Source organism: Henckelia pumila, chromosome 4 (genome assembly GCF_033568475.1).
Source record: "Henckelia pumila isolate YLH828 chromosome 4, ASM3356847v2, whole genome shotgun sequence".
Classification (NCBI taxonomy): Eukaryota; Viridiplantae; Streptophyta; class Magnoliopsida; order Lamiales; family Gesneriaceae; genus Henckelia; species Henckelia pumila.
In genome coordinates this window covers 54,615,829-54,643,105 of record NC_133123.1, presented here as the reverse complement: position 1 = coordinate 54,643,105, position 27,277 = coordinate 54,615,829, and the positions used below count along the sequence as shown (strand labels likewise).

At 41.5% G+C, this 27,277-nt stretch overlaps 15 non-coding genes and 9 pseudogenes across 15 annotated transcripts; all 24 read left to right on the top strand.

Annotated features, from left to right (window-relative positions):
- The first annotated feature begins 6,247 nt into the window (after positions 1-6,247).
- Positions 6,248-6,366, top strand: LOC140869730 (5S ribosomal RNA; annotated as a pseudogene).
- Positions 6,367-6,766: 400 nt separating this feature from the next.
- On the top strand, positions 6,767-6,885 carry LOC140869024 (5S ribosomal RNA). Its single transcript, XR_012146417.1, has one exon. It is a non-coding gene; the product is annotated as a 5S ribosomal RNA (ribosomal RNA).
- Positions 6,886-7,285: 400 nt separating this feature from the next.
- On the top strand, positions 7,286-7,404 carry LOC140868448 (5S ribosomal RNA). Its single transcript, XR_012145866.1, has one exon. It is a non-coding gene; the product is annotated as a 5S ribosomal RNA (ribosomal RNA).
- A 392-nt stretch (positions 7,405-7,796) lies between these two features.
- LOC140868924 (5S ribosomal RNA) lies at positions 7,797-7,915 on the top strand. The gene has a single exon (XR_012146321.1). It is a non-coding gene; the product is annotated as a 5S ribosomal RNA (ribosomal RNA).
- A 393-nt stretch (positions 7,916-8,308) lies between these two features.
- On the top strand, positions 8,309-8,430 carry LOC140869631 (5S ribosomal RNA; annotated as a pseudogene).
- Positions 8,431-8,830: 400 nt separating this feature from the next.
- Positions 8,831-8,948, top strand: LOC140868171 (5S ribosomal RNA). The gene has a single exon (XR_012145599.1). It is a non-coding gene; the product is annotated as a 5S ribosomal RNA (ribosomal RNA).
- Positions 8,949-9,348: 400 nt separating this feature from the next.
- On the top strand, positions 9,349-9,466 carry LOC140869745 (5S ribosomal RNA; annotated as a pseudogene).
- A 400-nt stretch (positions 9,467-9,866) lies between these two features.
- LOC140869432 (5S ribosomal RNA) lies at positions 9,867-9,985 on the top strand (annotated as a pseudogene).
- A 698-nt stretch (positions 9,986-10,683) lies between these two features.
- On the top strand, positions 10,684-10,802 carry LOC140868569 (5S ribosomal RNA). Its single transcript, XR_012145980.1, has one exon. It is a non-coding gene; the product is annotated as a 5S ribosomal RNA (ribosomal RNA).
- Positions 10,803-11,201: 399 nt separating this feature from the next.
- LOC140869302 (5S ribosomal RNA) lies at positions 11,202-11,320 on the top strand. Its single transcript, XR_012146681.1, has one exon. It is a non-coding gene; the product is annotated as a 5S ribosomal RNA (ribosomal RNA).
- Positions 11,321-11,719: 399 nt separating this feature from the next.
- On the top strand, positions 11,720-11,838 carry LOC140868869 (5S ribosomal RNA). Its single transcript, XR_012146268.1, has one exon. It is a non-coding gene; the product is annotated as a 5S ribosomal RNA (ribosomal RNA).
- A 351-nt stretch (positions 11,839-12,189) lies between these two features.
- LOC140870441 (5S ribosomal RNA) lies at positions 12,190-12,308 on the top strand. Its single transcript, XR_012147402.1, has one exon. It is a non-coding gene; the product is annotated as a 5S ribosomal RNA (ribosomal RNA).
- Positions 12,309-12,706: 398 nt separating this feature from the next.
- LOC140869142 (5S ribosomal RNA) lies at positions 12,707-12,825 on the top strand. The gene has a single exon (XR_012146531.1). It is a non-coding gene; the product is annotated as a 5S ribosomal RNA (ribosomal RNA).
- Positions 12,826-13,156: 331 nt separating this feature from the next.
- On the top strand, positions 13,157-13,272 carry LOC140869779 (5S ribosomal RNA; annotated as a pseudogene).
- Positions 13,273-13,671: 399 nt separating this feature from the next.
- On the top strand, positions 13,672-13,791 carry LOC140868816 (5S ribosomal RNA). The gene has a single exon (XR_012146217.1). It is a non-coding gene; the product is annotated as a 5S ribosomal RNA (ribosomal RNA).
- Positions 13,792-14,168: 377 nt separating this feature from the next.
- Positions 14,169-14,287, top strand: LOC140869723 (5S ribosomal RNA; annotated as a pseudogene).
- Positions 14,288-14,684: 397 nt separating this feature from the next.
- Positions 14,685-14,803, top strand: LOC140869456 (5S ribosomal RNA; annotated as a pseudogene).
- A 398-nt stretch (positions 14,804-15,201) lies between these two features.
- Positions 15,202-15,320, top strand: LOC140868378 (5S ribosomal RNA). The gene has a single exon (XR_012145798.1). It is a non-coding gene; the product is annotated as a 5S ribosomal RNA (ribosomal RNA).
- Positions 15,321-15,720: 400 nt separating this feature from the next.
- Positions 15,721-15,839, top strand: LOC140869096 (5S ribosomal RNA). The gene has a single exon (XR_012146486.1). It is a non-coding gene; the product is annotated as a 5S ribosomal RNA (ribosomal RNA).
- Positions 15,840-16,220: 381 nt separating this feature from the next.
- LOC140869600 (5S ribosomal RNA) lies at positions 16,221-16,339 on the top strand (annotated as a pseudogene).
- Positions 16,340-24,381: 8,042 nt separating this feature from the next.
- On the top strand, positions 24,382-24,500 carry LOC140868702 (5S ribosomal RNA). Its single transcript, XR_012146107.1, has one exon. It is a non-coding gene; the product is annotated as a 5S ribosomal RNA (ribosomal RNA).
- Positions 24,501-24,900: 400 nt separating this feature from the next.
- On the top strand, positions 24,901-25,019 carry LOC140868604 (5S ribosomal RNA). The gene has a single exon (XR_012146013.1). It is a non-coding gene; the product is annotated as a 5S ribosomal RNA (ribosomal RNA).
- Positions 25,020-25,420: 401 nt separating this feature from the next.
- Positions 25,421-25,538, top strand: LOC140868710 (5S ribosomal RNA). Its single transcript, XR_012146114.1, has one exon. It is a non-coding gene; the product is annotated as a 5S ribosomal RNA (ribosomal RNA).
- A 401-nt stretch (positions 25,539-25,939) lies between these two features.
- LOC140869577 (5S ribosomal RNA) lies at positions 25,940-26,058 on the top strand (annotated as a pseudogene).
- Positions 26,059-27,277: the final 1,219 nt, after the last annotated feature.

The window sequence follows — 27,277 nt, the reverse complement described above, 5'->3', positions numbered from 1 at the left end:
AGATTAGCAAACACGATTACAATTTGAATCGCACCCTCTAACCAATAAACAAAAGATCCAAAGTTTAACAACAGAAACCACAACAATTGAAACCAAAGAAAACCTTCAGATAAACTTGTATCTGACAATCTTCAGTGAGAAACAATCGACAAACGTTTTCCAAGTAATTAACTGAGAAAGTTTGATTTGAAGAACAAAGCAAAGCTTTGAATAAAATTCTTGAGAGAATTTCAATAATTTTCGTATAAACTGAATCTGAATTCCTATTAATAAAATAAAACAAAAGTATTTATAGTTTACAATCAAAAATAAAAGATAACGCAAAATATAGCCTAAAGATATCAAAGATATCATCTAGAAAGTTTCCTAGTATAATTAAAAGACTCAAAATATAGAAAATAATGTCAAAATATCAAAAAGACTCGCACACACACAACACGCCGAACTGTGTGTAAAATTCGAAGGCGCGGGCGCGGGCGCGCATGAAGTTCTGTCCATCAGGCGCGGGCGCACGTCAGGGAGGCACGGGCGCGCATGAAGTTCTGTCCGTCAAACTGCAAAATTGCTAGACAGCGCGCAGGCGCGCGTGGACTAGGCGCGGGCGCGCATATGTCTCGGGATGTGTCACCTATTTTTGTGTTCTTCTTGACATTTTCTCCACTCCCTTGAATTCTTTGGAATTCAATAACATTGTAGCATCCTTCAAAGTGATCTTCAAGTACTCCAACTTGATTGCCATGAATTCCAAACCCTTCAACTCTTGAATGTAAATCATGAAGCAAATCTTGGAACAATATGAATCTTTGAGCGCCTTCTAGATTCATATCAGACTCCCCTTCTTCAAAAAGATTTGTCCTCAAATCTTGCCCCTTACCTACAAAATTCAAACAAGATTTAGAAACTTTAAGACTAATTTCTACATTTACTAGTATATGTTGCTCACTCAAAACTATATCAAGACTCACTAAATTTCTTACACTTAAACTAAACACCTTATAACCACTCACATGCTTAAACATGATTAAAATTTCATTTAGCAAAATAAAGATCAAATTCCTCCCCTTCTTAGACCTAGTTAACCCCAACACAAAGTTCATAGTTAAGTACAATCATTGCTTTCTAGGAATAAGAAACAATTTGCATGTAATATGCCACTCACAATTCGACTCGATATATCTCTTCATATGTAATCATAACAAATATTCATCCATTAGACTCATTCTTTTGGATATCTCAAAATTACACTTCAACCTCAAGACACATATTCTTTCATCAAGCAAATCATGGAATGATGAACATATAGAAAAAAACTTATTTTTTTTAAACAAATACTTGCTCACATAAAATTTATCATGAACATTGCACAAGTATTTTTCAAACCATAAGAACCATGTAACCAAAAGAGATAAAAACTCATACCTTGGTGATAGTGTAGTAACTACCACATTTTCCTTACCTCGTTTGTACGTGATCAACGCTTCACTAAAAATTTTGCTAGATACTAAGATAAAATCAAAGTATATCACAACAAAGTTACCCATAGATGCATGAAAAACACAACTCATCAATCCCATGAAAGTATTACGCACATTAGCTAGCCCAAAAGTTAACACTAGCCACTCAAGCAAATAGGACTTTCACCTATGCTATTTATGCAACACTCGCACACAAAAACATAAGCCAAATCACTCAATTTCATAACATACAATGATTCAAACACATTGAGATCAAAAAGTGACTTCAACACATTAATATGATCCAAATCAATCACTCTTGTAGTATGCAAAATTTCAAGAGACTTAAAATCACAATTTGAAATTAAAGCATATTTCATAGATATCATAGTCACAAATCTCTCAACAAAATCATTAAATCCCAACAATTGAGAATTGAGATCATACCTTTGAAAGTAGACATTTGATTGGTATTCAATATTTAAAGTTAAATCATACCTCTCGAATGGAACAACTCTCAAATCCCTAACCTCTCCAAGGACGTGACCACCTCATATGGAACCAACATGTGAAAACTTTTAGTATGACTTTTCCTTTTCTTCTTCATCAATGCATCATTAAAAAGCATAATATCTTTGTACAAAAGTACTTTAGGGATTTTATTCATTTGAACAAAATTTTCAACCTCACTATTTTGGACCATAATATTTTCTTTTTTTATTGGTCTCTTTCCTCTCTTTTCTTTCCTCTCTTTTTTTACCTCAAAGGCCATCTCACTCTTTTGAACTCTCTTTCTTTCGGCCTCTAAATTTTCTTTTTCTTTTTTTTTTCTTTTTCTATGGCTATCTCACTTTTTTCATCACTCTTTTTTTCAGCCATATCACTCAAAATTTCAAATCCCAATTGATGCTCAAGAAATTCTTTTGGATTCAATTGAATTGCAGGATTACAAGACTCATCCAACAAATTACTAGTCCCACTATGAAAATCCATAAGACTCTCATCTACAACAAAAATATTAGATGAATCTTCAACACATGCAAAATCATCTACCACTTCACATTCTCCAACACTTAAATCACTATCAACCACACCGTACACAATAGAAGATTTTTCATCAATCCATTCACCTTCCACCGCACAAATTTCAACACTCACATCCTCAATCAATGAAGTTTCATCCTCAATTATCGACTCAACTTCAACTTTTGATTCAACCTCCACTACAACATTAGATTCAAGCTCTACACAAGAATCCACCACTTTCATCCTAGCCTCATTAAAACATTGGCTCATATCATGCTTATCTTTTCCACGACACCATAAACATGCAATATCAAAGGTACTAGAATTTGAAAGTTTAGATGTACCTTGATGTTCACGTTTGGAAGATTCACAGTGATTAGGAGCAAAACGTTTCCGCATAGCTCTCTTCATCTCATCCCATGTAGAAATAGGACTCATTCCATGTTTTTTTCTATTCACCATCACTTTATCCCACCAAGTGCAAGCATAGTCGGTATACTCTTGTAAAACAAGTTTAAACTTCCTAGCTTCAGAAAAATCACGACCTTCAAATATATTATCTACTCTTTTCTCCCGCTTCAAATATGATTCCGAATCCATATCTCCATGGAACGACGGAATTTTATTTTTCTTAATCTTATCCAAATAATATTCAAAATCTTTTTCTCCACGACAACCATCATCATCTCTATACACATCAATTTTTCTCTCTCTCCTACTCCCATAATCAAACCTCCTTTCACTCTCCCTATACCCATCGAATTTTCTTTGAAACATTGTACCTGCAAGAAAAATGTTAGTAATAAAATATCCTCATCCAAATTCTCACTCGTCACTCCAAAAAAAATCACTCAATCACTCTTGTTTTTCCGCTCAAATATATGGAATAACTTATGCTTTGTGATTTTAAATATCAAACTCACAAGTTCAAAACTTGTAAACACTTGCCAATCGACTCACGTAAATTGCACAAAAAAAACAAGAAATTGACTTTATGAAGATTGAAATAGAATTGGCACCCAAGACACAAGAAATTATGACCACAAGTTATTTTGCTTCCTTTTTTTTCGACAATTTCGAAATCCTCTTTTTTTTTTCTTTTTTTTTTTTGATTTATAACTTGTAACACAAGACACGAGACTTGGATAACAAGTTTGAAAGAAACGACACAGAAATTCGACGAAGGAAATATTCCAACGAAGAACAATGAAGAACGGATAAGAAGAACGAAGAACGCGAAGAACAAAGATAGATGAAGATAGATACTTACTTGATTCAAAACCTTGGCTTTGATACCAAATGATATGAATATGGATGTGTAAGATTAGCAAACACGATTACAATTTGAATCGCACCCTCTAAACAATAAACAAAAGATCCAAAGTTTTGCCCAATCTTTAAAACAAGTAAAATTGATAGGGTTTTGGATTTCCACCTTTAATCGACGGTACGATTAACAACAGAAACCACAACAATTAAAACCAAAGAAAACCTTCAGATAAACTTATATCTGACAATCTTCAGTGAGAAACAATCGACAAACGTTTTCCAAGTAATTAACTGAGAAAGTTTGATTTGAAGAACAAAGCAAAGCTTTGAATAAAATTCTTGAGAGAATTTCAATAATTTTCGTATAAACTGAATCTGAATTCCTATTAATAAAATAAAACAAAAGTATTTATAGTTTACAATCAAAAATAAAAGATAACGCAAAATATAGCCTAAAGATATCAAAGATATCATCTAGAAAGTTTCCTAGTATAATTAAAAGACTCAAAATATAGAAAATAATGCCAAAATATCAAAAAGACTCGCACACACACAACACACCGAACTGTGTGTAAAATTCGAAGGCGCGGGCGCGCATGAAGTTCTGTCCGTCAGGCGCGGGCGCACGTCAGGGAGGCACGGGCGCGCATGAAGTTCAGTCCGTCAAACTGCAAAATTGCTAGACAGCGCGCGGGCGCGCGTGGACTAGGCGCGGGCGCGCATACGTCTCGGGATGTGTCATCTATTTTTGTGTTCTTCTTGACATTTTCTCCACTCCCTTGACTTCTTTGGACTTCAATAACATGTAGCATCCTTCAAAGTGATCTTCAAGTACTCCAAATTGATTGCCATGAATTCCAAACCCTTCAAATCTTGAATGTAAATCATGAAGCAAATCTTGGAACAATATGAATCTTTGAGCGCCTTCTAGATTCATATCATATCATCACTTGCAATTCATGACGCTACGTCATATCCTAGCCATTGGCCTGCGAAATCACGCATACATTGCAATGGAAGTCATCATGCCTCTGATGATCTACACTATCTCGATCATAGGTTATTTACCTCATGAATTTAATCAATAAACATCCTCCTGATAGTTATACATAATCGCAACCACTATACACACATCAAGACTAAGGCAAGCTCCCACCAATATGCTCGACTGGGACATTCCACAGTGCACACAGACATATGGAAATGCTTCCTAATTCGTCTCGAAACTCAATAGTTATTGCCCCTGGTATAACTCAACTCAGAGTCTCTAGGATCCAAGCCTATATCAGCTCTACAATGCAAATACCCATGCATCAATAATTAAGCTCTAAAAGCCTTAATTAAGCTATTGCATACTCCTAAATAATTTAAGGAGACCATAGCTATACTTGCGTCCGTCGTTAGCCCGCTGATGACAATTGCCTCAAAACTTAGGCACATCTTTGCCTCGACGTCGGGATCGCTATGCCACTTCCGGATTCCCAATAGGATGCCTAGAACTCCCTAGATCTGAGTTAGAAGGCCTATGAATTGAGAGAGGAAAAGGAGAGGTGCGAGTTGAAAATGAAATTTCGGACCTCTATTTATAGGCGAAGTTCGGGCCATCCGAACTCGACTTTGGATCCTCCGAACTGGTTCGGATCCCCCGTTCCTGACTTCGAAGCCTCCGTTCCTGTTCGGAGCCTCCGATCCTGACTTCGGGTCCTCCAAAGTCCCATCAATGATGTCACCCATGACGCATTATCTTCGGAGCCTCCGATCCGAGTTTGGATCCCCCGAACTCGTTCGGATCCTCCGATCCAGTTCGGAGCCTCCTAACCCGGTTCGGAGCCTCCGAACCATCCGAACCCTCGGAACCTTTCCAACCATTTTTGAGTGTCCTGAATCCATTTATGGACTCCGTTAACCCATTTGGAATTTCCTTAATCATGTTTTACTTAATATAAACATGATTACATGATTAATTATTCATTAATCATTAATTCTGGATACGGGTCACTACACACCGGATCCCATTAGAACTCCCAAGTTATGCGTGCTTGGGCAAGAGCAGTACTAGGATGGGTGACCCCCTGGGAAGTCCTCGTGTTGCACCCCTTTTTTTATTAGTTTCTTTTTTTCTTACTCGTACATCTTGTTCTTCCGATTCCTCTCGGTCCTATTTCTGACTCTTTCAGTCCTATCCGCGGATAGAAAAGATGCAATAGACTGAATCACATAACGTGAACGTGCGATCTGGGTGACGCGGGCCACTTCGGTGGGTCCCAGCGTGCCCTACGGGAAAAATGCCCCAAAAGACCATCTTCGGGTTTGAATTTGAGCATCTTCGTCTCTTAGACCGAGATACGCGCTGTAGGTATCGAGAAGAGCTTCGCGTGAGCTGGCTGAAACTCCCGTAACTCTTAGCAGATCAAAAGTTATGTCCGTTTGAAACTGATGTTCCTGTTCCTCCGATCCGCAATTCGAGAGATAAAACAATAAAAAATTCATTCACTATTGGGTGTGATCATACCAGCACTAATGCACCAGATCCCATCAAAACAACGAAGTTAAGCGTGTTCAGGCGAGAGCAGTACTAGGATGGGTAATCCCCTGGGAAGTCCTTGTGTTGCACCCTTGTTTCATTAATTTCTTTTTTTCTTACTCGTACATCTTGTTCTTCCGATTCCTCGCCGTCCTATTTCCGACTCTTTCAGTCCAATCCACGGATAGAAAAGATGCAATAGACTGAATCACACGACGTGAACGTGCGATCTGGGTGACACGGGCCACTTCGGTGGGTCCCAGCGCGCCCTACGGGAAAAATGCCCCCAAAGACCATCTTCGGGTTTGAATTTGAGCTTCTCCGTCTCTTAGACCGAGATACGCGCTGTAGGTATCGAGAAGAGCTTCGCATGAGCAGGCTGAAGCTCCCGTAACTCTCAGCAGATCGAAAGTTATGTCCGTTTGAAACTGCAGCTCCTGTTCCTCCGATCCGCAATTTGAGAGACAAAACAATAAAGAATTCATTCACTGTTGGGTGCGATCATACCAGCACTAATGCATCGGATCCCAACATAACTCCGAAGTTAAGCATGCTTGGACGAGAGCAGTACTAGGATGGGTGACCCCCTGGGAAGTCCTTGTGTTGCACTCCTTTTTCATTAATTTCTTTTTTTCTTACTCGTACTTTTTGTTTTTCCGATTACTCGCCGTCCTATTTCCGACTCTTTTAGTCCAATCCGCGGATAGAAAAGATGTAATAGACTTAATCACACGAAGTGAACGTGCGATCTGGGTGACGCGGGCCGCTTTGGTGGGTCCCAGCGCGCCTTACGGGAAAAACGCCCCAAAAGACCATCTCCGGGTTGTAATTTGAGCGTATCCGTCTCTTAGACCAAGATACTTGCTGTAGGAATCGAAAGGAGCTTCACGTGAGCAGGCTGAAGCTCCCGTAACTCTTAGCCGATCGAAAGTTATGTCCATTTGAAACTGCAGCTCCTGTTCCTGCGATCCGCAATTTAAGAGACAAAACAATAAAGAATTCATTCACTGTTGTGTGCGATCATACCAGCACTAATGCACTGGATCCCATCAGAACTCCGAAGTTAAGCGTGCTTGGGCGATAACAGTACTAGGATGTGTGACCCCCTGGGAAGTCCTCGTGTTGCACCCCTTTTTTCATTAATTTCTTTTTTTCTTACTCGTACTTCTTGTTCTTTCGATTCCTCTCCGTCCTATTTCCAACTCTTTCAGTCCAATCCGCGGATATAAAAGATGCAATAGACTGAATCATACGATGTGAATGTGCGATTTGGGGGACGCGGGCCGCTTCGATGGGTCCCAGCGCGACATACGAGAAAAATGCCCCTCTCTGTTTTTGAATTTGAGCATCTCCGTCTCTTTAACCGATATACACACTATAGGTATCGAGTAGAGCTTCGCGTGAGCAGGCTGAAGCTCCAGTAACTCTCAGCCGATCGAAAGTTATGTCCGTTTGAAACTGCAGCTCCTGTTTCTCTAATCCGCAATTCGAGAGACAAAAAAATAAAGAATTCATTCACTGTTGGGTGCGATCATACTAGCACTAATGCACCGGATCCCATCAGAACTCCGAAGTTATGCGTGCTTGGGCAAGAGCAATACTAGGATTGGTGACCCCCTGGGAAGTCCTCGTGTTGCACCCCTTTTTTTTATTAGTTTCATTTTTTCTTACTCGTACATCTTGTTCTTCTCCGTACTATTTCCGACTCTTTCAGTCCAATCCACGGATAAAAAAGATGCAATAGACTGAATCAAACGACGTAAACGTGCGATCTGGGTGACGCGGGCCACTTCGGTGGGTCCCAGTGCGCCCTACGGGAAAAATGCCCCCAAAGACCATCTCCAGGTTTGAATTTGAGCTTCTCCGTCTCTTAGACCAAGATACGCGCTGTAGGTATCGAGAAGAGCATCGCGTGATCAGGATGAAGCTCCCGTAACTCTCAGCAGATCGAAAGTTATGTCCGTTTTAAACTGCAGCTCCTGTTCCTCCAATCCGCAATTCAAGAGACAAAACAATAAAGAATTCATTCACTGTTGGGTGCGATCATACCAGCACTAATTCACCGAATCCCACCAGATCTCCAAAGTTAAGCGTGCTTTGGCGAGAGCAGTACTAGGAGCATGGGTGACCCCCTGGGAAGTCCTCGTGTTGCACCTCTTTTTCATTAATTTCTTTTTTTCTTATTCGTACTTCTTGTTTTTCCGATTCCTCGCCATCCTATTCCCGACTCTTTCAGTCCAATCCGCGGATAGAAAAGATGCAACAGACTTAATCACAAGACGTGAATGTGCGATCTGGGTGACGTGGGCCGCTTCGGTGGGTCCCAGCGCACCATACAGGAAAAACTCCATGAAAGACCATCTCCGGATTGTAATTTGAGCGTCTCCATCTCTTAGACCGAGATACTTACTGTAGGTATCGAGAGGAGCTTCGCGTGAGCAAGCTGAAGCTCCCGTAACTCTTAGCCGATCGAAAGTTATATTTCTTTGAAACTTCAGCCCCTGTTCCTCCGATCCGCAATTCGAGAGACAAAACAATAAAGAATTCATTCACTGTTGGGTGCGATCATACCAGCACTAATGCACCGGATCCCATTAGAACTCCGAAGTTAAGCGTGCTTTGGCAAGAGAAGTACTAGGGTGGGTGACCCCTGGGAAGTCCTCGTGTTGCACCCCTTTTTCATTAATTTCTTTTTTTCTTACTCGTACTTCTTGTTCTTTCGATTCCTCGCCATCTTATTTATGACTCTTTGAGTCCAATCCGTGGATAGAAAATATGCAATAGACTGAAACACACGACGTGAACGTGCGATCTGGGTGACGCGGGCCATTTCGGTGGGTCCCAGTGCGCCCTACGGGAAAAACTCTCCAAAAGACCATCTTCGAGTTGGAATTTGAGCGTCTCCGTTTCTTGGACCGAGATGCGCACTGTAGGTATCGAGAGGAGCTTCCCATGAGCAGGCTGAAGCTTCCGTAACTCTCAGCCGATCGAAATTTAAGTCCGTTTGAAACTACAGCTCGTGTTCCTCCAATCCGCAATCCGAGAAACAAAACAATAAAGAATTCAATCATTGTTGGATGCGATCATACCAACACTAATGCACCGGATCCCTTAGAACTTCGAAGTTAAGCGTTCTTGGGCAAGAGCAGTACTAGGATGGGTGATCCCCTGGGAAGTCCTCGTGTTGCACAACTTTTTCATTAATTTATTTTTTTCTTACTCGTACTTCTTGTTCTTTCGATTCCTCGCCGTCCTATTTCTAACTCTTTGAATCCAATCCGCGGATAGAAAAGATGCAATAGACTGAAACACACGACGTGAACGTGCGATCTGGGTGACACTGGCCGCTTTGGTTGGTACCAGCGTGCCCTTCGGGAAAAACTGCCCGAAAGACCATCTTCGGGTTAGAATTTGAGCGTCTCCGTCTCTTAGAACGAGATGCACGTGGTAGGTATTGAGAGGAGCTTCTCATGAGCAGGCTGAAGCTAACGTAACTCTCAGCCGATCGAAAGTTATGTCCGTTTGAAAGTGCAACGCATGTTCCTCCGATCCGCAATTTGAGAGACAAAACAATAAAGAATTCATTCACTGTTGGGTGCTATCATACCAGCACTAATGCACTACATCCCATCTAAACTTCGGAGTTAAGCGTGCTTGGGCGAAAGCAGTACTAGGATGGGTGACCCCCTGGGAAGTCCTCGTGTTGCACCCCTTTTCATTAATTTATTTTTTTCTTATTCGTACTTCTTGATCTTTCGTTTCCTCGCCGTCCTATTTCCAATTCTTTGATTCCAATCCGTGGATAGAAAAGATGCAATAGACTGAAACACATGACGTGAAAAATGCCCCGAAAGATCATCTTTGGGTTGGAATTTGAGCGTCTCCGTCTTGTAGACCAAGATGCGCGTTGTAGGTATCGAGAGAGGCTTCGCGTGAGCAGGCTGAAGCTCCCGTAACACTCAGCCGATCGAAAGTTATGCCCGTTTGAAAGTGCAGCGCCTGTTTCTCCGATCCGCAATTCGAGAAACAAAACAATAAAGAATTCATTCACTATTGAGTGCGATCATACCAGCACTAATGCATGGGATCTCATTAATTCGCGAATAAAAAATATTCAATAAACTGAAACACACGACGTGAACGTGCGATCTGGGTGACGCGGACCGCTTCGGTGGGTCCCAGTGCCCTACGGGAAAAACGCCCCGAAAGAACATCTCCGGGTTGGAATTTGAGCGTCTCCGTCTCGTAGACCAAGATGCGCGCTGTAGGTATCGAGAGAGGCTTCGCGTGAGCAGACTGAAGCTCTCATAACTCTCATCCGATCGAAATTTATGTCCGTTTGAAAGTGTAGCGTCTGTGCCCCCGATCCGCAATTCGAGAGAAAAAACAATAATGAATTCATTCACTATTGAGTGCGATCATACCAGCACTAATGTACCGGATCCCATCTGAAATCCAAAGTTAAGCGTGCTTGGGCGAGAGCAGTACTAGGATGAGTGACCCCCTGGGAAGTTCTCGTGTTGCACCCATTTTTCATTAATTTATTTTTTTCTTACTCGTACTTCTTGTTCTTTCGATTCCTCGCCGTCCTATTTCCTACTCTTTCAGTCCAACCCGCGGATAGAAAAGATGCAATAGACTGAATCACACGACGTGAACGTGCGATCTGGGTAACACGGGTCGCTTCGGTGGGTCCCAGAGCGCCCTACGGGAAAACAACCCGAAATACCATCTTCGGGTTGGATTTTGAGCGTATTCATCTATTTGACCGAGATGCGCATTGTAGGTATCGAGAAGAGCTTCGCGTGAGCAGGCTGAAGCTCCCGTAACTCTCATCCGATCGAAAGTTATGTCCGTTTGAAAGTGCAGCGCCTGTTCCTCTGATCCGCAATTCGAGAGACAAAACAATAAAGAATTAATTCACTGTTGGGTGCGATCATACCAGCACTAATGTTTTGGATCCCGTCAGAACTCCGAATTTAAGTGTGCTTAGGCGAGAGAAGTACTAGGATGGGTGACCCCCTGGAAAGTCCTCGTGTTGCACCACTTTTCATTAATTTCTTTTTTTCTTACTCGTACTTCTTGTTCTTCCGATTCCTCGCCGTCCTATTTCCGACTCTTTCAGTCCAATCCGCGGATAAAAAAGATGCAATAGACTGAATCACAAGACGTGATCGTGCGATCTGGGTGACACTGGCCGCTTTGGTGGGTCCCAGCGTGCCCTATGGGAAAAATGCCCGAAAAGACCATCTCTGGGTTGGAATTTGAGCGTCTCCGCCTCTTAGACCGAGATGCACGCAATAGGTATCAAGAGGAGCTTCGCGTGAGCAGGCTGAAGCTCCCGTAACTCTTAGCCGATCGAAAGTTATGTCCGTTTTAAAGTGCAGTGCCTGTTCCTCAGATCCGCAATTCGAGAGACAATAAAATAAAGAATTCATTCACTTTTGGATGCGATTATACCATCACTAATGCACCGGATCCCATCTGAACTCCAAAGTTAAGCGTGCTTGGGCGAAAGAAGTACTAGGATGGGTGACCCCCTGAAAAGTTCTCGTGTTGCACCCCTATTTCATTAATTTCTTTTTTTCTTATTCGTACTTCTTGTTCATCCGATTACTCGCCATCTTATTTCCGACTCTTTCACATGCCGATTTCTCCTAGAATCACACGACGTGAACGTGCGATCTGGGTGACGCGGGCCGTCTTTGTAGGTCCCTACATGCCCTACGGGAAAAATGCCCCGAAAGACCATCTTCGGATTGGAATTTGAGCGTCTCCAGCTCGTAGACCTAGATGCACGCTGTAGGTATCGAGAGGCGCTTCTAGTGAGCAGGCTGAAGCTCCCGTAACTCTCAGCCGATCGAAAGTTATGTCCGTAATTCGAGAGACAAAACAATAAAGAATTCATTCACTGCTCGGTGCGATCATACCAGCACTACTGCACCGGATCCCATCTGAACTCCGAAGTTAAGCGTGCTTGGGCGAGAACAGTACTAGGATGGGTGACCCCCTGGAAAGTCCTCGTGTTGCACCTCTTTTTATTAATTTTTTTTTTCTTAATCGTACTTATTGTTCTTCCGATTCCTTGCCGTCCTATTTCCGACTCTTTTAATCCAATCCGCAGATAGAAAAGATGCAATAGACTGAATCACACGACGTGAACGTGTGATCTGGGAGACGCGGGCCGCTTTAGTGGGTCCCACCACACCCTACGGGAAAAACGACCCGAAAGACCATCTTCGGGTTGGAATTTAAGCGTCTTCGTCTCTTAAACCAAGATGCGCGATGTAGGTATCAAGAGGAGCTTCGCGTGAGCAGGCTGAAGCTCCCATAACTCTCAGTTGATCAAAATTTATGTCCGTTTGAAAGTAAAGCGCCTGTTCCTCTGATCCGCAATGCGAGAGACAAAACAATAAATAATTCATTCACTGTTTGGTGCGATCATACCAGCACTAATGCACCTGATCCCATCAGAACTCCAAAGTTAAACGTGCTTGAGCGAGAGCAGTACTAGGATGGTTGACCCCCTGGAAAGTCCTCGTGTTGCACCCCTTTTTCATTAATTTCTTTTTTTCTTAATCGTACTTCTTGTTCTTTCGATTCCTCGCCGTCCTATTTACGACTATTTGAGTACAATCCACGGATTGAAAAGATGCAATTGACTGAAACACACGACATGAACGTGCGATCAGGGTGACGCGGGCCGCTTTGGTGGGTCCTAGACCGAGATACTTGCTGTAGGTATCGAGAATACTTTCGCGTGAGCAGGCTGAAACTCCCGTAACTTTTAGCCGATCGAAAGTTATGTTCGTTTAAAACTGCAGCTCCTGTCCCTTCGATCCGCAATTCGAGAGACAAAACAATAAAGAATTCATTCACTATTGGGTGCGATCATACCAGTACTAATGCACTGGATCCCTTAACTACAAAGTTAAGCGTACTTCGGGGAGAGAAGTACTAGGATGGGTGACCCCCTGGGAAGTCCTTGTGTTGCACCCATTTTTCATTAATTTTTTTTTCTTACTCGTACTTCTTGTTCTTTCGATTCCTCGCCGTCCTATTTTCGACTCTTTGAGTCTAATCCACGGATAGAAAAGATGCAATAGACTGAAACACACGACGTAAACATGCGATCTGTGTGACGCGGGTCGCTTTGGTGGGTCCCAGCGTGCCCTAAGGGAAAAACGCCCCAAAATACCATCTCCGGGTTGGAATTTGAGTGTCTCCATCTCTTAGACCGAGTTGCGCGCTGTAGGTATAGAGAGGAGCTTCGCGTGAGGAGGCTGAAAGCTCCTGTAAATCTTAGCCGATGGAAAATTATGTTCGTTTGAAAGTGCAGTGCTTGTTCCTCCGATCCGTAATTCGAGAGACAAAACAATAAAGAATTCATTCACTGTTGGGTGCCATCATACCAGCTCTAATGCACCGGATCCCATCAGAACTCCGCAGCTAAGCATGCTTGGGCGAGAGCAGTACTAGGATGGGTGACCCCCCTGGGAAGTCCTCGTGTTGCACCCTTTTTTCATTAATTTTTTTTTTTTTACTCATACTTCTTGTTCTTCCGACTCTTTCAGTCAAATCCGCGGATAGAAAAGATGTAATACACTGAATCACACGACGTGAACGTGCGATCTGGGTGACGCGGGCCGCTTCGGTGGGTCCCAGCATGCCCTATGGGAAAAACTCCCCGAAAGACCATCTCCGGGTTGGAATTTGAGTTTCTCAATCTCTTAGACCGAGATGCGCGCTGTAGGTATAGAGGGGAGCTTCGCATGAGAAGGCTGAAGCTCCCGTAACTCTCAGCCGATCGAAAGTTATGTTCGTTTTAAAGTCTAGTACCTGTTCCTCCGATCTGCAATTCGAGAGACAAAACAATAAAGAATTCATTCACTTTTGGGTGCTATCATATCATCACTAATGCACCGGATCCCATCAAAACTCCGTTGTGAAGCGTTCTTGGGCAAGAGCAGTACTAGGATGGGTGACCCCTTGGAAAGTCCTCGTGTTGCACCCCTTTTTCATTAATTTTTTTTTTCTTACTCGTACTTCTTGTTCTTACGATTCCTTGCCGTCTTATTTTCGACTCTTTGAGTCCAATCCGCGGATAGAAAAGATGCAATAGACTGAAACACACGACGTGAATGTGCGATCTGGATGACGCGGGCCGATTTGGTGGGTCTCAGCGCCCTAAGGAAAAAACTCCCCGAAAGACCATCTTCGGGTTGGAATTTGAGTGTCTCCATCTCTTAGACCGAGATGCGCGCTGTAGGTATAGAGAGGAGCTTCGCGTGAGCATGTTGAAGCTCCCGTAACTCTCAGCCGATTGAAAATTATGTTCGTTTGAAAGTGCAGCGCCTGTTACTTTGATCCGCAATTCGAGAGACAAAACAATAAAGAATTTATTCAATTTTGGGTGCTATCATACCAGCACTAATGCACCAGATCTCATCAGAACTCCGCACTTAAGCGTGCTTGGGTGAGAATAGAACTAAGATGGGTGACCCCCTGTGAAGTCCTCGTGTTGCACCCCTTTTCATTAATTTCTTTTTTCTTAGTCGTACTTCTTGTTCTTCCGATTCCTCGTTATCCTATTTCCGACTCTTTCAGTCCAATCCGTGGATATAAAAGATGCAATACACTGAATCACATAATGTGAACGTGCGATCTGGGTGACGCGGGACGCTTCGGTAGGTCCCAACACGTCCTAGGGGAAAAACTCCCCGAATGTCCATCTTCGGGTTGGAATTTGAGCGTCTCCGTCTCTTAGACCAAGATGCGCGCTGTAGGTATAGAAAGGAGTTTTGCGTGAGCAGGCTGAAGCTCTCGTATCTCTCAGCCAATCGAAAGTTATGTCCATTTGAAAGTGCACCGCCGGTTCCTTTGATCCGCAATTCGAGAGACAAAACAATAAAGAATTCATTCACCTTTGGGTGCTATCATACCAGCACTAATGCACCGGATCCCATCAGAACTCTGCAGTTAAGCGTGCTTGGGCGAGAGTAGTACTAGGATGGGTGACCTCCTGGGAAGTCCTCGTGTTGCACCCTTTTTTCATTAATTTCTTTTTTTCTTACTCATACTTCTTGTTCTTCCGATTCCTCGTAGTCCTTTTTCCGACTCTTTCAGTCCAATCCACGGATAGAAAAGATGCAATACACTGAATCACATGATGTGAACGTGCGATCTGGGTGACGCGGGCCGCTTCAGTGGATTCCAGCGCGCCCTACGGGAAAAAAGCCCCGAAAGACCATTTTTGGGTTGGAATTTTAGAGTCTCTGTCTCTTGGATCAAGCTAAGCGATGTAGGTATCGATAGGAGCTTTGCGTGAGTAGGCTGAAGCTCTCGTAACTTTCAGTCGATCGAAAGTTATGTCCGTTTAAAACTGCGGCTCTCGTTCCTCTGATCCGCAATTCCAGAGACAAAAAAATAAAGAATTCATTCACTGTTGCGTGCGATCATACTAGCACTAATAAACCGGATCCCATCAGAACTCCTAAGTTAAGCGTGCTTGGGCGAGAGCAGTACTAGGATGAGTGACCCCTAGGGAAGTCCTTGTGTTGCACTCCTTGTTTCTCGTACTTCTTGTTCTTCCGATTCCTCATCGTCCTATTTCCGACTCTTTCAGCCCAATCCGCGGATAGAAAAGATGCAATAGACTGAATCATACAATGTGAACGTGCAATATGGATGACGCGGTTCGCTTCGGTGGGTCCCAGCACGCCCTACCTGGAAAAACGCCACAAAAGACCATCTTCGGGTTGGAATTTGAGCGTCTCTGTCTCTTAGACCGAGATGCGCGCTGTAGGTATCGAGAGGAGTTTCGCATGAGCAGGATGAAGCTCCCGTAACTCTCAGCCAATCGAAAGTTATGTCCGTTTGAAAGTACAGCGCCTGTTTCTCCGATCCGCAATTCGAGAGACAATACAATAAAGAATTCATTCACTGTTGGGTGCGATCATACCAACACTAATGCACCGGATCCCATCAGAATTCCGAAGTTATGTGTGCTTGGGCGAGAGCAATACTAGGATGGGTGACCCCTTTGGACGTCCTCGTGTTGCAGCCCTTTTTCATTAAATTCTTTTTTTTTTTTACTCTTCCTTCTTGTTCTTCTGATTTCTTGCTGTCCTATTGATAAGTGTATTTTATACACTTAATTTATATATGATTTTAATTGTTAAATATTTGTTTCGAGCAGATTTATGTGGGTATTGTTTTGTTTTTGTGATTGTAGGAAATTATCGAGATTTTGTGAATTATGGAATTTTGAGGAGAAAAATAAGAAGTTTAGAAGAGAAAGGAAAAGAAAAGAAGAAAGAAGAAAAGAAAAGGAAACAACGTACAGAGTTCTGAAATCTGAGAATTGGAAATTACGAGTTGAAGGCGCGCCCGCGCCGTCTATTGAGCGTCCGCTCCATTGCTGTTTTGGAAATTTTATTAAATCGGGCAATTAATTCTTGGGATGGATTTTGTGGGCTTTTGCTGAGCAATATAAAAAGGAATTTGTATCAGAGGAGAAGGGAGGAGAGCCGCCACACACAATAGAAATCAGAGGGTTTGATCGTGTGATTTTCCTGGAGATTTTCTGAAGCTTAACTTGAAGAACGAAGACGGAGTTTGATAGTCCGGACACGGCGTCGACGACGGATTTGTTTCTTATCTTTTATTTAATTCTTAACATGTTTGGGTTTATTATTTATTGTTTTCAGAATTTTATTATGAAATAAATTTTATAGTCTAGAGGTCGGATGGAACCTGATGTAGACTCTTTTATGAATTTTTGATTTTATTTGAATTGAATTTCTTCTAGATTAATTGTTTTCTCTAGAATTGATTGTCTTTTCAATTATCTGATCAATAATTGATTTGTTATATTTATATGAAGTCATTGCTCGGGAGAGGGGATTTTGAATATGACATTAGAAAATACACTGCTAATTATTTATACAGCTCGGGAGAGTGTATGATTTTAACAGAGCTTTTAAAGAGAACATTGTTTTGTGATAGATCACTGCGATAAATTTTTAATAGGAATATTGGAATTGAATTGTAGTTGATAAACATTATTTGTTGCTCGGGAGAGGGAAATAATATACGTAAGTGTTCTTGGCTATTAATCGATTGGAATTCATGAAGATTAATTAATTAGGATTGATTGTTGTTGAAACCAGGTGAAATCTATACCTCTAGACCGTTTTTTCTCTGATTGATTATTCCTGAAAGTTGTGTGCGTGCTATCTAAAATCATCTTAATTATTTTATTTTTATTGCAAAATTCTTGATTATTGATTTTCTAGACAAAATTTAGACTATTTTAATTACAAGCACTAAGATTTTCATTTTATTCCCTATGGGATCGATATCTGAATTATTCACTATATTAAAACTTGACACTCGTACACTTGCGAGGAAATTTCACAACAAGTTTTTGGCGCCGTTGCAGGGGAGTAAATTTTGATTATTTTTTTTAGTCTTGTTACCAATTAGTCTAGATTTTAATTTAGAGTTTTTTTTATTTTAAGTTACTAATTAATTTTTTCTTATCTTTTAATTGCAGTCTATGCAACGATCTCAAAGTGCTAATTCTCTATTGTTTGATCCGGAGATCGAGCGCACTGCACGTGCTTTAAGAAGAGCTAGAAGAGAAGAAATTGAAAGAATGGCTGAACAAGAAGCAAATCAAGCTCCCCTAGTGCCTATTAGAGATCACTTCAGACCGACGATCCAGGCTCACTATTCTGTAATCGCTCGAGGAACTATCAATGCAAACAATTTTGAGCTGAAGCCTGCATTGATCAAGATGGTTCAACAGAACCAATTTAATGGGAGCGCCACTGCCGATCCTTATCTACACCTACGCACCTTTTTGGAGATAACCGATACGGTAAAATTTAATGGTGTTCCTGAAGATATTATACGCTTACGCTTGTTTCCGTTTTCTCTCAGGGATCAAGCCAGAAGTTGGTTGCAATCACTGCCACTTGGAAGCATCACTACTTGGGAGGTGATGGCAGAAAAATTTCTTGCAAAATATTTTCCTCCTGCCAAAACCACCCAACTGAAGATCGAGATCAGCACCTTCTGGCAGATGGACACTGAACAGTTATACGAGGCGTGGGAAAGGTATAAAGAATTATTAAGACGTTGTCCTAACCACAATTTTACAGATTGGGAACAGATCGAGTGGTTTTACAACGGACTGAATGCGCCTACAAGGATGAATGTTGATTCTGCTGCTGGAGGTACTATATTTGCGAAGGATCATGTTCAGGCTTATGATATGTTGGAGGAGATGACGGTCAATAGTTTTCAATGGCCATCGGAGCGTATAGGAGTAAAGAAGCCAGCTCGAGTGTATGCAGTGGATCCTCTCACGTCCATCACTGCTCAATTATCTGCACTGACTACACAGGTAGCTTCTCTGAATAAAATTAATGTTGCAGATTCAACTGGAGTTGAAGGATCACCGGCCATAGAGCAAGTCAATTATATAAATCCAAATGGCTACCGAGGATATGGAGGCTATAGAGGTAATCCTATTCCCAATACTTTTCACCCTAATTTGCGGAATAATGAAAATTTTTCATATGCTAACAATACTAATAATGGTGATGGTAAGCCATCTTTGGAGGATGTGGTTAGTACTTTTGTGCAGGAATCAGGTAAGAGAATGGCGAGAACTGAATCTCAACTTGACAGTTTGGAGACGCACATGGCCAACATGGGCGCAGTGTTGCAATCCATGGAGACTAGTATTGGGCAGTTGGCGAACGCACTGAAGGACAATAATCGCGGCCAGTTCCCTAGCAATACTGAGGTGAATCCCAAGGAGCAGTGCAATGCCATCGAAGTGAGGAGTGCCAAAGACATTGGAGTCCAAATTCCTACTATTGCGGATAAGAAACGTGAGGAAAAAGTTGAGGATAAAGAGAAGGAGCTTGAATCTGAGCCAAAACCGATGTATAAACCTTCACTTCCATACCCGCAAAGGTTCAAGAAGAAAGCATTGGACGAGCAATTTTCCAAGTTCTTGGAGATTTTTAAGAAGATTCACATCAAGGAGGTGATGTCCAAGAAGAGGAGGCTGCTAGAGAATGAGGTAGTGAATTTAACGGAAGAGTGCAGTGCGGTGCTCCAAAAGAAGATGCCACAAAAGCTTAAGGATCCAGGGAGTTTTACTATTCCTTGCACTATTGGCTCTTCTTATTTTAATAATGCAATTTGCAATTTAGGAGCTAGCAATAATCTCATGCCCTTGTCTGTTTTCAGGAGCTTAGGACTTAGTGAGGTGAAGCCCACCATGATCGCGTTGCAGTTGGCTGATCGATCTATCACATATCCGCTTGGAATCATTGAAGATGTTTTGGTAAAAGTAGATAAATTTATTTTTCCAGCGGATTTTGTTGTGTTGGATATGGAGGAGGATGCAAACATGCCCCTGATATTGGGGAGACCTTTCTTGGCCACTGCCGATGCCAAGATAGAGGTGAAGAGAGGTGCATTGTCAATGGGTGTGGACGGTGAGAGTGTAATTTTTAATATATTCATGAAGTCATCTAACACCCCTATTGAAAAATTATGCTTGATAGAGCCGGTTATGAATTTGGAGGGTCGTTCAAAAGCCGACATTGCGGTTGATTCATCGAACGTGAGAGCGCCAAAACCACCAAAGAAGGCCACGAAAAAGCAAAATTTAAAAGGCGGTTCGTGGAATTTATTTGGCGAGTGAAAGATAAAGGGAAGAATTAATCCCGTTAAAGTCGGGCTGACGACTTTAAACCAAGCGCTACTTGGGAGGCAACCCAAGCATTTTCTTTTATTTTATTTTATTTGTTTTTATTTTTAGTTTATTTAATTTTTGTTATTTAATTTTTTTAAGTATTTTTTTTAATTATTTTAAATTTTTGAGCTAATTTTTCTTAATTTTCAAAAATTTGCAGGCTCCAAAAATCTCAAATTCGAGCAAGAGGCGCGGGCGCTCCCACTTACCTGGACGAAAGTGGAGTTATTTTGCGTCTGAAAGGAGCGCCCGCACCACTCTTGCCGAGCGCTCGCGCTTCTCCTGCGCCACACTGATGCACCAACCATGCATGCTATAGCGCTAACGCACTCCCAAAGGGCGCTTACCTTCACGCTATCGCGCATCACACGCCAACATCCATCCCTCATTAGCGCGAGCCAAAGCGCTATCGCCCATCCGCGCCAGCACTTGCGCCATCGCGCATCCATTCATCATCTGCGCTCCCCAAATGCGCTAACGAGCATCTCCCCTCCTCCTCCAAGCGCTATCTCGCCCCTCAACCCACCAACAGCGCTGCCCAAAGAGCTAACGCGCAAACAAGACATCCTCTTCTGCGCGAGACTAAGCGCAATCGCGCATCTTTTCCCTCTTTCAGACATGTGATCAGCTGCTACATCATCTGCGATTCATTATGCCATAAGCTCCTACCAGCTGCTGCACGTCTTATGCAAACCATTTTCATATCTGCTCCCTCATGCGCTTCACTAGCTGCTACATCGCCATGCACAGCTTCCATCTGTGCAGCAAACCATGCGAAAAAGTGCAGCCTCCTGATCTCCTCCAAGAGCAAGCAAGCATATGAACAGCGCAGGTACCATGCACTAAGTAGCTTCACCATCCATGCGAGCAAGATCTCAGAGCGTGCAAGTTACTTAACCACCCAACATCATGCTCGTTAGCTTCTCTATATCATGCAATGTCAAATTTTTGCAAGATCATTTGGATGTTCATGTGATATGGAGATGATTTTGATAACACCGGGTACTGATGCTCGGTGTCGAAGGTACACGTCCCGTGTCCCTTGTGCTTTTATTGTTTTTAATCATTAGGGACAATGATTATATTAAGTTTGGGGGGAAGAATTAGTTGAGTGTTGTTGTGCTTAATAGATAAATTTTTTTGAATTTAGTTGAGTTGAATTTAAAAGGAGTCAAGAAAGAAATGGATGCATGGCTGATGAAAAATATTTTTGTGCTATAACTGAAATCCATGATTGTCTACCTATGTGACAAATATTTTTGAAAATATGGAACCAATTAGATGAACAATTTCCTATATACTTTGTGATTAATACTTGAATCTGATTTTTGAGACATACAGACATAGATATGATTGAGGCATTGTTTGAAATATTTGGGCCTAATTTTCATTTAATTTATCCTTAGTTGCCCATTTGAGCTACACGTATATTAGTACATTGAGGTACGAGAAAATCTGAATTTTTTTTGTGAAAATCATCGTTAACTGCTGATGATTATTTTTTCTGCACTGATTGAGATTTGTATGATTTAATTGTGGATTGATACTTGTCTAGAACTAATTCGAACACTCTTCGAGGCGAAATACGGGCAAAACTGAGATTAGGAATGATTTAGGCGATTTTTCTGAATTCGTTTGAGCCTTTCAAGCTACCTATTACTATTTTATCCCTAGTACCTTGTTTGAGCTTTATTGAAAATCGAATGGCATGCGTGTAAACGTGTGATTAAACCCCCGTTCGTCATTATTTCAAGGTCCTACATTGACTACCTGATAGCTTATACACTAATTCCTACCTTTAAGGGAGTAATTTGAATGCTAAAATGTTTTATGCTCCTAGTTTTATTTGTGAGAAAAAGGATTGGTGTGGTGGATGAATTGAAAAGATGAGAAAAAGGTAGTAAAAAAAAAAAATTTGAAATTGTTGGGAAAAAGAAAAAAAAAGTTGTGAAAAAGAAGAGTTGTGAAAAAGTTGAAATTTTAATGAAGTGAATTGAAATAGAAGTGAATTGTGAAAGAAAACGAGTTGAAATTAGAATTAGAGCATGAATGTGAATTATTCCTTATTTTTGAATTCTTATACTTCATTTGTAGCCATGAGCCAGGCCTTACATTATAAGCTAAATAAGTCCTATTGACCGAGTCTCAGTTGCCCAATATACTAGTAGAGAAGAGTTGCGAGAATTTAGCCTATGGACTGTTGATTGATGCTTTTAATGATTATGAATTTTGATCTAAACTCTTACACACTGTTATTCTTTGCATTTACCTATTTGTGAGTGTTTTTGATTAATATCCTATATTTGATCCTATGCTATCCTTGAAAAGTCCTCATGATCTATGAATGTTTGAATTGAATTTGGAGAATGATGTTTTGAACTTGAGTTGCGGAGATTGTGAGTTTATGCGGTTATTATTTTGTGATTGGCTAAAACTTTCAAGTGTTAGTAGGTTGGATATGATTGGATTTGATATTTTTTTGAAATCATTGATGAGGCCATTGTTCCATAATATTTCTTGACTATTCTTGTTGTTTTTTGATGGAATGAGTTTTTAGAATTTAATAGTTTTGCTCGGGACTAGCAAAAGTCTAAGTTTGGGGGTATTTGATAAGTGTATTTTATACACTTAATTTATATATGATTTTAATTGTTAAATATTTGTTTCGAGCAGATTTATGTGGGTATTATTTTGTTTTTGTGATTGTAGGAAATTATCGAGATTTTGTGAATTATGGAATTTTGAGGAGAAAAATAAGAAGTTTAGAAGAGAAAGGAAAAGAAAAGAAGAAAGAAGAAAAGAAAAGGAAACAACGTACAGAGTCAGGAGAGGTTAATGGGCTTTTTGTTATTGGGCCAAGAAAGAATTCTTTAGCGCTCCTTGTTAGCGCTTCTTCAAGAGCAAACGCGCAGAGTTCTGAAATCTGAGAATTGGAAATTACGAGTTGAAGGCGCGCCCGTGCCGTCAATTGAGCGTCCGCTCCATTGCTGTTTTGGAAATTTTATTAAATCGGGCAATTAATTCTTGGGCTGGATTTTGTTGGCTTTTGCTGAGCAATATAAAAAGGAATTTTTATCAGAGGAGAAGGGAGGAGAGCCTCCACACACACTAGAAATCAGAGGGTTTGATCGTGTGATTTTCCTGGAGATTTTCTGAAGCTTAACTTGAAGAACGAAGACGGAGTTTGATAGTCCGGACACGGCGTCGACGACGGATTTGTTTCTTATCTTTTATTTAATTCTGAACATGTTTGGATTTATTATTTATTGTTTTCAGAATTTTATTATGAACTAATTTTTATAGTCTAGAGGTCGGATGGAACCTGGTGTAGACGCTTTCATGAAATTTTGATTTTATTGAATTGAATTTCTTCTAGATTAATTGTTTTCTCTAGAATTGATTGTCTTTTTAATTATCTGATCAATAATTGATTTGTTATATTTATTTGAAGTCATTGCTTGGGAGAGGGGATTTTGAATAGGACATTAGAAAATACACTGCTAATTATTTATACAGCTCGGGAGAGTGTATGATTTTAACAGAGCTTTTAAAGAGAACATTGTTTTGTGATAGATCACTGCAATAAATTCTTAATAGGAATATTGGAATTGAATTGTAGTTGATAAACATTATTTGTTTCTCGGGAGAGGGAAATAATATACGTAAGTGTTCTTGGCTATTAATCGATTGGAATACATGAAGATTAATTAATTAGGATTGATTGTTGTTGAAACCAGGTGAAATCTATACCTCTAGACCGTTTTTTATCTGATTGATTATTCCTGAAAGTTGTGTGCGTGCTATTTAAAATCATCTTAATTATTTTTTTTTTATTGCAAAATTCTTGATTATTGATTTTCTAGATAAAATTTAGACTATTTTAATTACAAGCACTAAGATTTTCATTTTATTCCCTGTGGGATCGATATCTGAATTATTCACTATATTAAAACTTGACACTCGTACACTTGCGAGGAAATTTCACAACACCTATTTCCGACTTTTTAAGTCCAATTCGCGGATAAAAAAGATGCAATAGACTGAATCATAGGACTTTAACGTGCGATCTGGGTGACGCGGGCCGCTTCGGTGGATCCCAGCGCGCCCTAAGGGAAAAATGCCCCGAAAGATCATCTTCGGGTTGGAATTTGAGAGTCTCTGTCTCTTAAACAAGATGCACGCTATAGGTATCGAGAGGAGCTTCGCGTGAGAAGGCTGAAGCTCCCGTAACTCTCAGCAGATCGAAAGTTATGTCCGTTTGAAACTGCAGCTCATGTTCCTCCGATCCGCAATTCGAGAGACAAAACAATAAAAATTCATTCACTGTTGGGTGCGATCATACTAGCACTAATGCACCGGATCCCATTAGAACTCCGAAGTTAAGCGAGGTTGGGCGAGAGCAGTACTAGGATGGGTGACTCCTTGGGAAGTACTCGTGTTGCACCCCTTTTTCATTAATTTCTTTTTTTCTGACTCGTACTTTTGCTTTTTCCGATTCCTCGCCGTCCTATTTTCGACTCTTTCAGTCCGATTCGAGGATAGAAAAGATGCAATAGACTTAATCACACGACGTGAACGTGCGATCTAGGTGATGCGGGCCACTTCAGTGGGTCCCAGTGCGCCATACGGGAAAAATGCCCCGAATAACCATATCTGGGTTGTAATTTGAGCGTCTCCGTCTCTTAGACCGAGATACTTGCTGTAGGTATCAAGAGGAGCTTCACGTGAGCAGGCTGAAGCTCCCGTAACTCTTAGCCGATCGAAAGTTATGTCCGTTTGAAACTGTAGCTCCTGTTCCTCCGATCCGCAATTCGAGAGACAAAACAATAAAGAATTAATTCACTATTGGGTGCGATCATACGAGCACTAATGCACAGAATCCCAGCAGAACTTTGAAGTTAAGCGTGCTTGGGCGAGAGCAGTACTAGGATGGGTGACCCCCTGGGAAGTTCTCGTGTTGCACCCCTTTTTTCATTAATTTCTTTTTTTCTTACGCGTACTTCTTGTTCTTTCGATTCCTCTCCGACCTATTTTCGAATCTTTCAGTTCAATCCGCGGATAGAAAAGATGCAATAGACTGAATCATACGATGTGAACGTGCGATCGGGGTGACACGGGCCGCTTCGGTGGATCCCAGCGCGACATACGGGAAAAATGCCCCGAAAGACCATCTTCATTTTGGAATTTGAGCGTCTCCGTGTCTTTAACCGAGATACGCACTATAGGTATCGAGTGGAGCTTCGCGTGAGCAGGCTGAAGCTCAAGTAACTCTCAGCCGATCGAAAGTTATGTCCATTTGAAACTGCAGCTCCTATTCCTCTAATCCGCAATTCGAGAGACAAAAAAATAAAGAATTGATTCACTGTTAGGTGCGATCATACCAGCACTAATGCACCGGATCCCATTAGAACTCCGAAGTTATGCGTGCTTGGTCAAGAGTAGTACTAGGATGGGTGACCCCTGGGAAGTCCTCGTGTTGCACCCCTTTTTTTATTAGTTTCTTTTTTTCTTACTCGTACATCTTGTTCTTTCGATTCCTCTCCGTCCTATTTTCGACTCTTTCAGTCCAATCCGCGGATAGAAAAGATGCAATAGGCTGAATCACACGACGTGAACGTGCGATCTGGGTGACAGGGGCCACTTCGGTGGATCCCAGCGCGCCCTACAAGAAAAATGCCCCCATAGAACATCTCCGGGTTTGAATTTTAGCTTCTCCGTCTCTTAGACCGAGATACACGCTGTAGGTATCGAGAAGAGCTTTGCGTGAGTAGGCTGAAGCTCCCGTAACTCTCAGCAGATCGAAAGTTATGTCCATTTGAAACTGCAGCTCATGTTCCTCCGATCCGCAATTCGAGAGACAAAACAATAAAAAATTCATTCACTTTTGGGTGCGATCATACCAGCACTAATGCACCGGATTCCATCAGAACTCCAAACTTAAGTGATATTGGGCGAGAGCAGTACTAGGATGGGTGACCCCCTGGAAAGTCCTCGTGTTGCACCCTTTTTTCATTAATTTCTTTTTTTCTTACTCGTACTTCTTGTTTTTCCGATTTCTCGCCGTCCTATTTCCGACTCTTTCAGTCCAATCCGCGGATAAAAAAGATGCAATAGACGTAATCACACGACGTGAACGTGCGATCTGGGTGATGCGGGCCGCTTCGGTGGGTCCCAGTGCGCCCTACGGGAAACACGCCCCGAAATACCATTTAGGGGTTGTAATTTGAGTGTCTCCGTCTCTTAGACCTAGATACTTGCTGAAGGTATCGAGAGGAGCTTCGCGTGAGCAGGCTGAAGCTCCCGTAACTCTTAGCCGATCGAAAGTTATGTCCATTTGAAACTGCAGCTCCTGTTCCTCCGATCCGCAATTCGAGAAACAAAACAATAAAGAATTCATTCACTGTTGGATATGATCATACCAACACTAATGCACCGGATCCCATCAGAACTGGGAAGTCCTCGTGTTGCACCCCATTTTTCATTAATTTCTTTTTTTTTACTCGTACTTCTTGTTCTTTCGATTCCTCTCCGTACTATTTCCGACTCTTTCAGTCCAATCCGCGGATAGAAAAGATGCAATAGACTAAATCATACGATGTGAACGTGCGATCTGGGTGACGTGGGCCGCTTCCATGGGTCCCAGCGTGACATACGGGAAAAATGCCCCGAAAGACCATCTTCGTTTTGTAATTTGAGCATCTCCGTCTCTTTAACTTAGATACGCACTATAGGTATCGAGTGGAGCTTCGCGTGAGCAGGCTGAAGTTCCAATAACTCTCAGCTGATCGAAAGTTATGTCCGTTTGAAACTGTAGCTCCTGTTCCTCCGATCCGCAATTCGAGAGACAAAAAAATAAAGAATTCATTCACTATTGGGTGCAATCATACCAGCACTAATGCACCGGATCCCATCAGAACTCCGAAGTTATGCGTTCTTGGGCAGTGAGCCAACTTGTGGCTATGGGCTTTGATGACTCTTTGTACAAACGATCTTTTGTTTAATATAATTTACACTTTTATTAATGGCAATGACTTTATCTTTCTTCATATTGTTATATTATGATATACTATTGTTGTTTTGATAAAGACCTTGAATATACTATAGTGTATGTAAGATGTGGTAGAACATGGGGATGTCTATCATGAAATACATCTTATAGTCACTGTATATTCTAAACTGTTCCTAGTCGATTGAGCCGTCCGATAATAAGGATAAGGATCGCTC